The sequence below is a fragment of the Podarcis melisellensis genome (genome assembly GCF_964234715.1).
Source record: "Podarcis melisellensis genome assembly, chromosome: 16".
Lineage (NCBI taxonomy): Eukaryota > Metazoa > Chordata > Lepidosauria > Squamata > Lacertidae > Podarcis > Podarcis melisellensis.
Genome location: NC_138533.1, coordinates 41,412,481 through 41,426,784, shown reverse-complemented (window position 1 = coordinate 41,426,784; position 14,304 = coordinate 41,412,481).

Genomic DNA, 14,304 nt, shown 5'->3' with positions numbered 1-14,304 from the left:
ACAAATGCTGTTCGAAGAAGGATTATCTCCAGCAGTAAAAGACGAACTTTCCCGGGCGCCCAGGGCGGAGTCTATGGACCAGCTGACTAAATCCGCGCTGGCCATAGGAGCACGGCAGGAGGCTAGAGCCTTGGAGAAGCGGGAGGGGAAAGAGGACCGTTGGAGAGATTTCCGCATTCCCGAGATTCCAGAGCAGACTTCCCCGCCAGCAGAGCCGATGGAAATTGGAACAGCGTGCACGCGCGCAGTTTCAAACCCCAGTGAAGGGCGGAAGAAGGAGGGGAAAGGCGCCAAGAAATGTTTTCTCTGCCAACAGCCAGGTCACTTTGCCAGAGTTTGTCCGCAAAGAAAGGAATGGCAAGGAATGGCGGGAGCTGTTGGGGAGGAGGCGGAGGGAGCCCAGGAGCCAGTAAAAGCCAACGCCTGGCTGCAAGCATCGGGGCACAGCAGCCAGGCCAAGGAACAGTGAATGTGCCCACGCCGGAACCACCAAGACCAACGCTAGTAATAGAGGTATTGCTAGAACTGGCAAACGGACACCCGCTAAAGGTTAAGGCGCTATTGGACTCAGGCAGCTCCTGCAACTTTATGAGTAAGGAGTTTGCAGCCGCACACCAGATACAAACCATCCCCTTAAATAACCCGCTGCAGGTGACCACGATTGATGGGAGGGCGCTGTTGGGAGGAGAAGTTAACCAGCAGACTGTTCCCATGACGATGAGGGTAGCACGACACACGGAACTAATAGCGTTTAATATAGCCACCTTGGGGGGAGCGCCCATTATTTTGGGGATGAGCTGGCTAGCGCTGCATGATCCGCTCGTGGGATGGCACCAGAGAGTGGTTTCCTTTGGGTCAGCGCATTGTCTGGCACATTGCACGGAAAGGGGGAGCCAAGTAGGTACCCAGGCCACGTTAGCAAAGATAGAAGTTACAGACCAAGGAAGGGTACCACGACAATACGCCGATTTGGCTGACGTCTTCAGCGAAAGGGAAGCAAATAAACTACCCCCGCACAGACCCTTTGACTGCCAAATCAACTTACTCCCAGGAGCACAATTGCCAGTGGGCAAGGTATATGCAATGTCAGACAGGGAGATGCAGGAGTTAAGGGAGTTTATTGACAAGAACCTCAAGCGTGGATTCATCAGAGAGTCACGGGCGGTGGGGGGGTAGCCCAGTGTTCTTTGTGGACAAAAAAAATGCAGATAAACCGAGACTGGTCGTGGACTTCCGGGCCCTGAACGCAGTGTCCGAACCAGTGGCTTTCCCTATGCCCAGAATCGATGACATTCTGACCCGGGTGAGAAAAGGGAAAATTTTTACCAAGCTGGACCTAAGGGGGGGCGTACAATTTAATACGTATGAGAAAGGGAGATGAGTGGAAAACCAATATGTTCACCCCTTTAGGGGCCTTTGAATATCTCGTAATGCCCTTCGGCCTCCAGGGGGGGTTGGCCGTTTTTCAATCGTTCATGAATCACGTCCTAGGGCCATTGCTTTACAAGAACTGCGCTGCGTTCTTAGATGATGTACTAGTGTACTCAGAGGATGAAGAGCAGCATGTGCGAGATGTACGAGAGGTACTGAGCAGACTGCAAGAAAACCAGCTGTGGGTGAAACTGGAGAAGTGTCAGTTTCACACCAGAGAAGTGGAATTCCTGGGGTACCAGTTGTCAGACAAGGGGTTGGCCATGGATCCTAGCAAGGTGCAAGCGGTACTGGAATGGAAACCACCGAAGACTAAGAAAGATGTGCAAAGGTTTTTGGGGTTCGGAAACTTCTATCGGAAGTTCATCAAGAACTTTGCCCACTTAACAGCCCCCATCACGGATTGCCTCAGCAGTAAGAAGAAATTTGTCTGGACGGAAGAAGCGCAGCGAGCGTTCGAAAGTTTAAAGAGGGCGTTTGCTTCAGAAGAACAACTCTTACACGTGGATCTGCAACAGTCGATGAGAGTGGAGACCGACGCGTCAGACAGAGCAGTGGGCGCCGTACTCCTACAGCCGGAAAAGGATACGTCAGAATGGAGACCGTGTGCCTGGTAGAGGGTACTGAGAACGATGAATATGCCCAAGAAAAGCTTAGGGAACTCAGGGAAACGGGAGAACACGGGGTTTTGAGGAAAAGAATGGAAAGCTGTATTACAAAGGGGCACTCTACATACCAGATGGGGAACTAAGAGGGCGAGTGCTCAAACAGTTACACGATAGCCCCACGGCGGGGCACTTCGGGCAGCACAAGACCATGTGGTTGGTTACCAGGGAGTTTTGGTGGCCCAAGGTGAGGGAAGACGTGCGGGAGTATGTCCGGGGGTGCGACAGGTGCCAGAGAGCTAAAGGAGAGAGGCTGGCGCCAGCGGGGTTATTAGAACCCTTACCCACACCAGAAAGGCCATGGGAGATGGTATCCATAGATTTTATGACAGATCTACCGAAATCCAAAGGGAAAACAGCTGTCATGGTGGTAGTAGATCTACTAACTAAGATGTGCCATTTTATAGCTTGTTCACACGCAGTCACAGCGGAAGAAACCGCAAGGTTGTTTGTAAAGCATATTTTCAGGTTGCATGGCGCCCCCTTGAGGGTTGTGAGTGACCGAGGGAAACAATTTACTTCCAGGTTCTGGAGGAAGCTAATGAGCTTGCTGCACGTGGAGGTAAGTTTTTCCACCGCCAGACACCCAGAAACAAATGGGCAGGCAGAAAGGGCAAACGGGGTTTTGCAACAATACCTGAGGTGCTATGTAAAAGACAGAGAAAATGATTGGGTAGATAAGTTACCTCTGGCAGAATTTGCCTACAACAACGCGGAGAACGTGTCCACAGGGATGAGTCCCTTTCTGGCCAATTATGGGTGTCACCCCCGAGCATTTGCAGGAGAAGGAGGGGAGAGCTGGAGTGTACCGGCGGCGGAACATTTTGTGGAAGAGATGGAAGCAATCCATCGGCAGCTCCAACTCAACTTGGAGAAAGCCAAGGAAGAATATAAGAAGCAAGCAGACAGAAATAGAAGGGAAGGTGAAACCATAAGGGTGGGAAACCGGGTGTGGCTATCCACCCAAGGGCTGCCGTTCAAGGGAGGGTGTAAGAAATTGAGACCCAAACGGTTGGGACCCTTTGAGGTCATACAACAGGTTAACCCAGTAGCATTTAAACTCAGATTGCCCAGTCACATGAAACTGCACCCAGTATTTCACAGATCATTACTGTCGCCGTACCGAGAGGGACGGGAGTGGGGGGAACGTGAGAGGGAGGTCACCCAAACACCCGTCATAGAAGAGAGAGAACGCAACATGGAAGTGGCAGGAATCATCGATTCCAGGTGGAAGGGGAATCAGGTGGAATACTTGGTAGAATGGGAGGGGGAGGAAGAGTCAGAAAACACGTGGGTGCCGGCAGAAGAAGTCCATGACGAGGTTTTAATAGAAACGCTCCATCGGTGTTTCCCAAGAAAACCGCAGCCTGTGGCGTGATTTAGGAGGGAACACTTCGGAACCACCGATGAGGAAGGGGTGTTTGAAGGGTTCCCAGAGTCAGGGGTTGAGGAAGCAGCATACTCAGACGAAGAAGAGGAAGAAGGGGAAGGAGACGGAAGGCAGTGGCTAGAAGTGTTTGAATCCTCTGATGATGAGGAGAGCTCCTTCCGAGGCTTTCCAGCCTCACCGCCTGCAGGAGAGGAGGCGGGAGGAGGGGGGCCTGGGGGGGAGGTGGATGTCAGGAAATTGCCATCGGAAGAACAGGTGGCGGTAGGGCTCCAGGACAATAGGAGAGACTCTGCAGCAGAAGAGGGAACCAGTAGGGGGGGGGAGCAGGAGCTCCAAGGGGAAGGGAATCGGAGGAGAGGCTCTGGGACACTTCCAGTGAGAACAGCGAAGAGGTATCAAGGCCCCCTTTAGGAACCCCCACCCCTCGCCGGAAACTGTCACGCAGGGAATCCAGGAGACGTGTTTCCGTTAAGCAGCTTTTATGCTGGAAGCGTTTCCGCAGGCGCCCACTGTCAGATTCTACCAGCGACTGACGGAGCCATGTCAAAGGGCTCCGCTCAAGGCAGAGCTTTGCTACGCTGAGCAAACTCTGAGGGACCAACCCTTTACGCACAAGTAGCTCATTGTCCCATCACACCCAGTGAGTGCTCCCGCTCCTTTTGCTGTTATGGGGCAGTCTCTTTTGGCACCACAAAAGAAATTTTTTGATGAACCTAAGTTCCTTCTTGCCAGTAACAACCTTGTTGTACTTGATGCCGACCTCAAAGCGCTTATTCAAGCTTTGGACACCCACTGCCCCAGGTTTCCTCAGGATGGCACTTGGGATTTAAAAGACTGGGAAAAAATAGGACATTTTTTCCACAACCATCCTCAAATTGATGTCAAAGTTTTGCATGCCTGGTGTAAAGTCTACAAAGCTATGTCAAGCTTAACTCCTGCAAATATCCTCCAGGCTGCCTCACCGCCTGTTTCACCTGTCCTTTTGGTTCCTCCTTCGCCTCTGCATCCCACGTTGCCTTCTTTGAATCCTCCGGTTTATGTACCTCCTAAACCATCGGATCTCTCTTCTTCGGCTCCTCCTGTCCCACCTCAGCCTCCACCACCTTCTTCGCTTTCTGCACCGCCCGCTACCACTCCTCTTCAAGAATCTCTTCGTGCCGCTGCTCCGTTGCTGGCTTTCGATTCTGCCACCCCAAATCTTTTTCCTGTAATTGTTCCTGCCGCCCCAGGGGGAGGCCCAGCCCGGCACGAGCAGTTTGAGCAAGCAGGATTGACAGTGGCTAAAGAAAAAATCCAGCGGACCCTGCCTATTATGTATTTGGGACACAAGTTGACCGCAGCTGCTGCCATTCCAGTTGCGCCTCAACTACAGTTCCCTGATCATCTTAAATTGGTGGACAAGATCCCTTCTCTTTCCATGGACCAGCTATCGCTTGCAGTGTTTGCCACCCCACTCCTTCCAACGGCCATATTATACACCACTGGCCAGAAGCCTGGGACTGTGTCTATTGTGGAATGGCTTCATTTGCCTCATACTCCCCCACGTAACGTGTATGCTACACCCAACAGCGTCCGCCAGGGCCCTACAGAGCCTTATGGACAATTTGTCGATCACTTGTATAACACCCTCAAGCAGCAAGTTCAGGACATAGCAGCCCTAGAAGTGATTGTCCACCAGCTTGCGTTTGATAATGCAAATGAGGACTGTAAGCAAGCGCTGCGCCCTTTGATGACAACGCCAAATATTGCCATTGCTGATATGCTTAAAGCTGCCAGTCAGTGGGCCGCCTTTTAGCCACGGCTTTGTCCTGCACTGTGTCCCAAAATCCTGCAAAGGCCGACATCGAGCCCTTGTCCTCTCTGGAATGGGCTTACAGTCAGTCTATCTGCCCTTCTCCCAGGAAGAATTTATGCATTTGATGATGACAGCCGTTTCTACTCAAATAACTTTTGCTGATTTTGTGGGGGAAATTGTTCACAATCCTCCCAGAGACCCTCGTCTATCTTTCTTCATCTGTTGTACCCTCACAATAGGAATTTTACGCCTGCTGAACTTCATTTCAGGAAGGAAGAAGTACTGCAGCGCCCTCTAGTGTCTTATAGGTTGCTTCCAGATCCACAGTGGAAGGGTCCAACTTCCTTGATTTCCTGGGGTCGCGGATGGAGAAACACGATGGGTTCCAGCCCGGTGCGTTCGACCTTGGCGCTCTTCTGTTGCCTCGTCTTCGCCCAAGGAGACACCAACGCCTTGAAATCGTATTCTACGCTGTCATCCAGTGATGACCTTCCACCTGATCTCAACCCACACTACAGCTGGAGACATCGCCACATTGATGTGCCCTGGATGGAGTCACCTTCCGCAGCTGTTCCAGTGTTTCCTGGCACGTTGAAAGACCATCTTCATCCCTACCGCATTGGCCCTCCTCCCCCCTGGGAAGCCACCGTGACTACAAATCACCCCTCTGTGGACACTGTGAAGCACCGCTTTCGCCGTGCTGCTTTTTTGCAGAAGGCCCAGAGACCTGAACCTTATCATCAGATTTGGACCAACAATACGTATGTTAGGGACATAAATCATTTTGCTTCTATACTTAATCTTTCTGAATGTTGGGTATGTATGCATATCCCTCCTCAATCAAAGAGGTCTGGTATGTTATTGCATGGTATTCCAGTAAATGCCTCATATACGATTAGTAATAATATGAAGGACAATCGTACAAGTTCACCCCCTCTGTTTTTGTCGCTTGTAGAAATAGCGTCTCATTGTTTTTGTTTTAATCATAATAGTAGTAAATTTTTAGGTTTTGCTTTAGATGTAATCCTTGCTTCCAAAGGTGGAGTTTGCGCCTTAATTCATTCCCATTGTTGTATGTATATATCTGATCAATCGGCCAATATTTCTGCTACTATTGACTATAAGGAACAAATGATAGCCCATAATCCTTTGAATCAACCCGAAGGTTTTGATCCATGGGAGTGGTTGTCCTCCTGGTTACCTAATAGAGCATGGTTAAGAAAACTTTTCCTAATTGTAATTTTGCTTGTTGCAGGATTCATTGTGTTGTGTTGCTGCATTCAATGCCTACCCTCTTTGTTTGCCCAATGCACCACGTGGTGGTACAGGCCGCAACCCGCCACAGGGATGACAAGAAGAATTTATGTCGCAAGATATAAGCGTTTAAAAAATGAGACAAATGATTTTGCTTAGGTTTTGTTAAGAAAAAATTTATTTTTCATAAAACAAGTAAGAAAAGAGGGCATGTAGGAAAATGGTTGTTTATGCCTATGTGGTAAAATGGGTGCATGGGTGGAAATTTACTGCAGCCTGACCTTTTGGCAGGGCAGGCTGTGCTGGGCATGATCAGCGCGTGAACACCTCATGCTAGGCCAGTGATTGGTCCATATAGTGTAGCCTGATAATGGGGTGATTTCCATGTATAGTATTGTACTTATCTGCAGAGTTGATACAATGTTGTAAGTTTTTTACTGTTTATAATAAATGTTGGGCTGCAGCAGCTTTTTAGCAGTTAAGTTAAGCTTTGAGGCTGGTTAGGCCCTTTCAATCCATTCTGGCGTGAGACTGATTATTTCATGACGAGCAGGCCCTCGTCAGCCGTCTCATCCGCAGCTGCCCACAAACCACCCCCGAGTTTGTAAAGAAGGGGGGGCACTGAATGGAAAGCCCCCAAGGGAGTTCGGATCTCCTGGATGCTGTCTCTGTGAGCACTTCAAGTTTCATTTCTTAAGATAAAGATTGGATTTAAGAATTTTGGACAGGGTAGTTAATCTGCCAACTACAGCCACTGAGGTGTCAAGAATGACGGGAGGAAGAAAGATAACATCAAAGAATAACATCTAAACCGGTATGTTGCAACGGAACGGAAAGAGGGGGGATAAAACTTTTTCTTTTTCTACTATGATAATACCTAACAGGCCCCTCCCCCGAAGAACCATCTACATTTACTTATAGCAAGTGAGATTGGAAAATATAAACTGTGTGGAAATAATAATATTAACTAAAGCCTTTGTTCTTTGAAATACTTGGAAGAAGATAAAAGACTCTCCTGTGACGCACCTTTAATCAGGATCCGCCATTATGAGACAGACTGAGTTGCAGAGATTAATAGTCATAGGGGGAGGCGAGCTCTTACTTTGTTATTATATCTGTATTTCAAGTCCAATTTGGCAAACCTCCTCTGGAAAGACTAATGTTTGGTGCAACCTGTCTGAGAAAATTAATGAGCAAACGCCTAGATTTTATTTCATCGGAATTGAGAGAAGATGGCATCTGCCACCAGAGAAGGACTTTTGGATTGATTTGACATAAACACCAGCATGTGAGGACATACTGCAAATAAAAGACTTACCAGCTGAAGGGGGAAAAGGAGAGTCACACAGAGTTCACACAGAAACATATTATTGCTCATTTCAGCTCACCTGTGGAAACAACTCAGAGGCTATGAAAGAAAGAAGGATAACAGCAGGAACATTTAAAGAAGGCACTATTGGACACTCAAAGCAGTAGAAACATAAGATGATTGGACCCCGCTGAACTTGAAGCATGGAAAGCCCCAACAAAAAATTATAATTTAGCAAAATATTTGGAGTTTATGATTTGTATTTGCATAATTTGGAATATTTAAACTGATTTGATTGGATTGTTAAAATGGAAAACTTAATAAAAATTATTATTAAAAAAAAGAGAGAACCATGGGGCTATATAAATTCTAACTGGGCTCAGTTCTAACTGGACAAGTGTATCCCAAGTGCAATTAGCTTTCTTTGGTTCCTTTAATAGCAATTGTGCAACACACCGCTTGAGCCCAGGACCAAAGCCAAAGTATAACCCCATGGATGGTCCAGATGGGGCATTTCTCTCCAGGGAATGTTGCCACCTTGCTACATGAGATACTCCTTAAGGTCCATCACTGCAAGCCCTAACCAGGAATGCATTATGACGGGTTGTTGCTGTGAGTATGCTGAACGTACAAGGGCCAGGAGGCTAACTTTGACATCTGAGAACACAAAAAAGGCAGAAACAAAACAAACTGCATTTTCCAATCATTTTTGGACCTTCCTGCTGAGTGAAAAGAATAGAACACTACTGAGAAAATGTTTCACCCAAGTAATTGAGTAAAAGAACGCAATGTGTTTTGTGTTTTTAATGTGATATCCCATGTCCACCTATGCGCACTGCTTCACTTGTGAATAGCCTTAAGAGGTCTGACATGCAAGTTTCTTCAGGTTAACACAAAAGCATCCATTTACAAAACATGGTTATTATTTGTGGGGCAAATTTTTTTAGTACAAATTATACCCCCAGAGGGGGGATTGTTATAGGAATTCTAAGGTCTCACATATATATAAATGAAATGTTCATAAATGTACAAGGCAAACGGATACGTAAGTATATAAACCATGTTTCTGAAATACTACAGGAGAGCAATCCTGAAGCCATTTTGACTCTTCCAGTGACCTCAAATATTCTCTGCAGTGAGGAAGGAAATGGGAAAAATCTTCCCATTGTCTCTTTGCTCACAAATCCTGTCTTAAGGGTGTATTGTGCATGAATAGGGTGTATTGTGCATGAATAGGGTGAGCCTGTGGCATGGATTCAGGAACTAAGTATTTAGCATCTCAAAAGGAATGGCCAGGCTGCCCAGGTAAACCAATCAAGTGACCATTATCAGTATCCTGCTAGACAGGATTTCTGCTGTAGACCGCCCTTTCTGTGATGCATGTATGATGTTTGGGGGGGGGGTCTTGAGCTACAGGGTAAAATGGTAAAGGTACCCCTGCCCGTACGGGCCAGTCGTGTCCGACTCTAGGGTTGTGCGCTCATCTCACTTAAGAGGCCGGGAGCCAGCGCTGTCCAAAGACACTTCCGGGTCACATGGCCAGCATGACGAAGCTGCTCTGGCGAGCCAGCACCAGCGTAGCACACGGAAACGCCGTTTACCTTCCCGCTATAAAGTGGTCCCTATTTATCTACTTGCACTTAGGGGTGCTTTCGAACTGCTAGGTGGGCAGGAGCTGGGACCGAAAGACGGGAGCTCACCCCGCCGCGGGGATTCGAACCGCCGACCATACAATCGGCAAGTCCTAGGCACTGAGGTTTTACCCACAGCGCAACCCCTACAGGGTAGGCAATTGCAAAAGTCTATATAAGAGCCGACCTTGAGCCAGACATCCTGGAGAGTGAAATCAAATGGGACTTAGAAAGCACTGCAAATAACAAGGCCAGTGGAAGTGATGGTATTCCAGCTGAACTATTTAAAATTTTAAAAGATGATGTTGTTAAGATGCTACACTCAATATGCCAGCAAGTTTGGAAAACTCAGCAGTGGCCAGAGGATTGGAGAAGATCAGTCTACATCCCAATCCCAAAGAAGGGCAGTGCCAAAGAATGCTCCAACTACCGCACAATTGCACTCATTTCACACGCTAGCAAGGTTATGCTTAAAAGTCTAGAAGGAAGGCTCAAGCAGTATGTGGACCGAGAACTCCCAGAAGTGCAAGCTGGATTTAGAAGAGGCAGAGGAACCAGAGACCAAATTGCAAACATGCGCTGGATTATGAAGAAAGCTAGAGAGCTCCAGAAAGACATCTACTTCTGCTTCATTGACTATGCAAAAGCCTTTGACTGTGTCGACCACAGCAAACTATGGCAAGTTCTTAAAGAAATGGGAGTGCCAGATCACCTCATCTGTCTCCTGAGAAATCTCTATGTGGGACAAGAAGCTACAGTTAGAACTGGATATGGAACAACTGATTGGTTCAAAATTGGGAAAAGAGTACGACAAGGCTGTATATTATGCTTATTTAACTTATATGCCAGAAGAAATAGCAACAACCTCATGCATATTTAACTTATATGCTGGAAGAAATAGCAACAACCTCAGATATGCAGATGACACAACCTTGATGGCAGAAAGTGAGGAGGAATTAAAGAATCTTTTAATGAGGGTGAAAGAGGAGAGCGCAAAATATGGTCTGAAGCTCAACATCAAAAAACGAAGGTCATGGCCACTGGGCCCATCACCTCCTGGCAAATAGAAGGGGAAGAAATGGAGGCAGTGAGAGATTTTACTTTCTTGGGCTCCATGATCACTGCAGATGGTGATAGCAGCCACGAAATTAAAAGACGCCTGCTTCTGGGGAGAAAAGCAATGACAAATCTAGACAGCATCTTAAAAAGTAGAGACATCACCTTGCCAACAAAGGTCCATATAGTAAAAGCTATGGTTTTCCCAGTAGTGAAGTATGGAAGTGAGAGCTAGACCATAAAGAAGGGTGATCGCCGAAGAATTGATGCTTTTGAATTATGGTGCTGGAGGAGACTCTTGAGAGTCCCATGGACTGCAAGAAGATCAAACGTATCCATTCTTCAGGAAATCAGCCCTGAGTGCTCACTGGAAGGACAGATTGTGAAGCTGAGGCTCCAATACTTTGGCCACCTCATGAGAAGAGAAGACTCCCTGGAAAAGAGCCTGATGTTGGGAAAGATGAAGGGCGCAAGGAGAAGGGGACGACGGAGGACGAGATGGCTGAACAGTGTTCTTGAAGCTACCAGCATGAGTTTGACCAAACTGCGGGAGGCAGTGGAAGACAGAAGTGCCTGGCGTGCTCTGGTCCATGGGGTCACGAAGAGTCGGAGACGACTAAACGACTAAACAATAACAATATAAGAGCTTGTGCACCATTGTTCTGGATTCCTCTCCTTCCTCCCTGTGGGAGGGGGGGATGGAGGACCCTGTTGCAATAGTTTAATAAAGGTCATGCTCACTAGCTGCTTTGCTTCTCAATATTCTCGTACCAATAGAGAACCTACATAAGGACACTCTCTGTATGGGCTCTTGGATACCCCATAAGGGATAAAGGAGCAGAATTTTTCTTATAACAATAGGGACAACATTTCCCCAGCCCTACCCCAAATGAAGAGTTGCTGATGACCCCCTTGGAGGGAACCACTCCTGGAGCCCCCGTCTGAGCCAAGACTAGAGCCTCCTCCGTGAGAAAGTGGGACCCCCACTCAAATACCTCTGCCCAGCCAGACCCTCTGGCTCACAGTCCCCCCCACCCCCCTGCACAGCAGTCTCCCTCTCAATGCTCCGCTGGGCCTCCGTGCCAATAACCAAGCCGGCTCCAAATGGCTTCTGGTAGCTTTTGAGCATGATCAAATATTAATCTCACAAAACGGAGGGGGGGGGGAGAACAGGGGGAACACGCCGGCAGAGCCATCAAGGATTCATGCGCCCACTGCCAGCACATCCATTACGGCAGCCAGGCGCTCACCTCGGTCTGGGAAGTTCATTTTGTGGCTGGCTGGCTGGCTTTCTAGCTGCTCCTTGCTCTCCAAAAACACCCAGGTGGGAGAGAGATTCTCTGTGGTGGGGAGGGAGGGAGGGAAGAAGGACAAGGTCAGTCAGATGCTGAGCGGGGGGGGGGGGCTTGGAGCCACAAGGAGCAAGAGATTCCCCTTCTCGGCAGCATGGGTGCTGTTTCTCAGCAGCCGTCAGCTGGGCTCCTCCTCCACCCACCTCAAGACACGCAGTTATGACACAAGCCCACACAAAAGCGGGTTTGCATCTGCAACACCAAACCGAGTGCTGGGTGTGCAAACAAGCAGCCATGTTGCTGAACCATTTATACATAGCTTAACACTGTAATTCAGGGATGGAGGACGTCAAAGGTTGCAGGACTGCAGCTCCCAACATCCTGAGAGCTGCAGAGGTTCCACATCCCAGTTCCACAAAATTATGCATCCAGTTGAACAGATATAAATACCCTGCTGCTGTTTATGTGATCATTTCCACCCCAAGCTGCAAGAAGGACACATGATAAGAGCCCTCATTTCGCTAGAGGTCATTCTGAAGGCCAGATTTTCCATGATGCCCTCGGTGGCTTGCCAATGTTACCACATGCTAGACGGCCAGCCAAGGAGTAGCAGTGTGTGGAAAATGTAGCAAAAAGTGTATTTATCCTACAAGAGGCAATTTTTAAAAAAACACATAAAATTTCCACTTGAGTTAGAACGGGAGGCAAATAACTATAAATGGCTCATCATTGGGGCTTTTTTACAACTACAGATTCACTCCAAATGGCCCAAGGCAATCTAAATGTTTTTGGTGGAAGTGTGGTGTCGGCAGGCACTGACTTGTCCCCATCTTAAAAAAGGGACCCTTCAAATGCGCAAACAAGCAGCCATGTTGTTGAACTACTTATACATAGCTTAACACTGTAATTCAGGGATGGAGGACGTCAAAGGTTGCAGTACTGCAGCTCTCACTCTCCATCCCATCTGCACCCCCCGGGTGGCTGTTGGTCAGGGGTAATGGAAGTTGTCCTATCTGGTGGGTCACAGATTACCTGTTCCAGGATTAGATAAATGTCTGCAAGTGAGAGTGATTTAAAGCAAATGCAGCAACTGTTGGTTTAGCAACAGACCAAAATGGGACAAGTTCATAGAAATGTAGGATCGGAAGGGTCCAGAGGGTCATCTAGTCCAGCACCTTCAGAAAGTTCTCTTTACTTGTACTTTGGATCCATTGGTTTGGGTCCTATCCTCCAGAGCAATGGAAAACAAATGGCAGCCCCTCAGATATTTGAAGGTGGCTTTCCTCTCCCCTCTCGCCCTTTTCTCCTCCAGACTAAGCATCCCCAACTCCCTGATCCGTTCCTCCTAAGGAGCCTGGCTACCCTCCTCTGCGCACCCTTCCAGCTTGCCATGAGCCTTCGTTTAACTGTGTTGCCCAGAACTGAGCACAGGATTCCAGGTCTGACCAAGGCAGAATTGGTGTCACCATTAGTTCCCTGGGTCTGGACTTCTGTTGCTGCAGCCTAGAATTACATTAGCTTTTTTTTTTGCTGTTGCAGTTTTATTTTTCTCATCCTCTCCCCTGCCAGTTTTGATAACTTGGTTGTCACCAGAAGGTGAGAAAAGCTGCAGACTTTTAGGTGAAGGGAAGATAAGAGCTCCGCTTATGTGATACCAAGTTGTTGTCTCTCTGCCTTGGTGCTACATTTCCTGCTCAATCTGGCATCACTTTGCAGGCCAGGAAATATTGGCGTTGACACTACAGGCCCTTAAAGGATGAAACAGATGCAGCCCTTGCTTTGGTGCACCACACAGGGGACACGAGGGGCTTTTGAGATGCTTAGAAGGTGGGCTGGCAAGGGAGTGAGGAGGGATTGCTTGATGAGAAGGGATGGGGAGGCCTTGAAAGGTGTGCAAGCAGGGGTCTTGGTAGGGTTTGTCCCTCGTTGCAGAGGAATCCCCCCACTAGTTCAGTGGCAAAGAAGCAGAGCTGTGCAGGGAGAGGATGGCGTTAGTGTATTGGAGTACCTTTCATGCTGGCACAGCCGTTGGTGGTGGTGACCCCCATGTAGTGGCACTATTTTGCCCTTTTAAATAGGGGTGTGCTCCCCATGTGTACACACATTCTTGGGCAATGCTGGCTCCAGAGCACCTTGAGTGGGCCTCTTAACCTGGAAGAGGCAGGACATACAAATGGATCATTATCTTTGGCAGCACCTGAGCTTCTTCTGTGCAAAGTAGAAAGGGCAGCACTCTCAGGGCAAGGGGTCCTCGGCTGCTTTGGGCCCCTAACAAATGGCCCTCCTGACCACCCTAGTCTGGAGCTCTCTCCCTCCCTCCCTCCCTCTCTCTCTGCCCCACTCTCCTTGTGTTTGCAAGTAAGAAGAGTTCAAAGTAACCAGGAAAGTCACCAAGTCCTGCTATAGCTTTATAGACATGTCATAGAATCATAGAGTTGGAAGAGACCACAAGGGCCATCGAGTCCAACCCCCTGCCAAGCA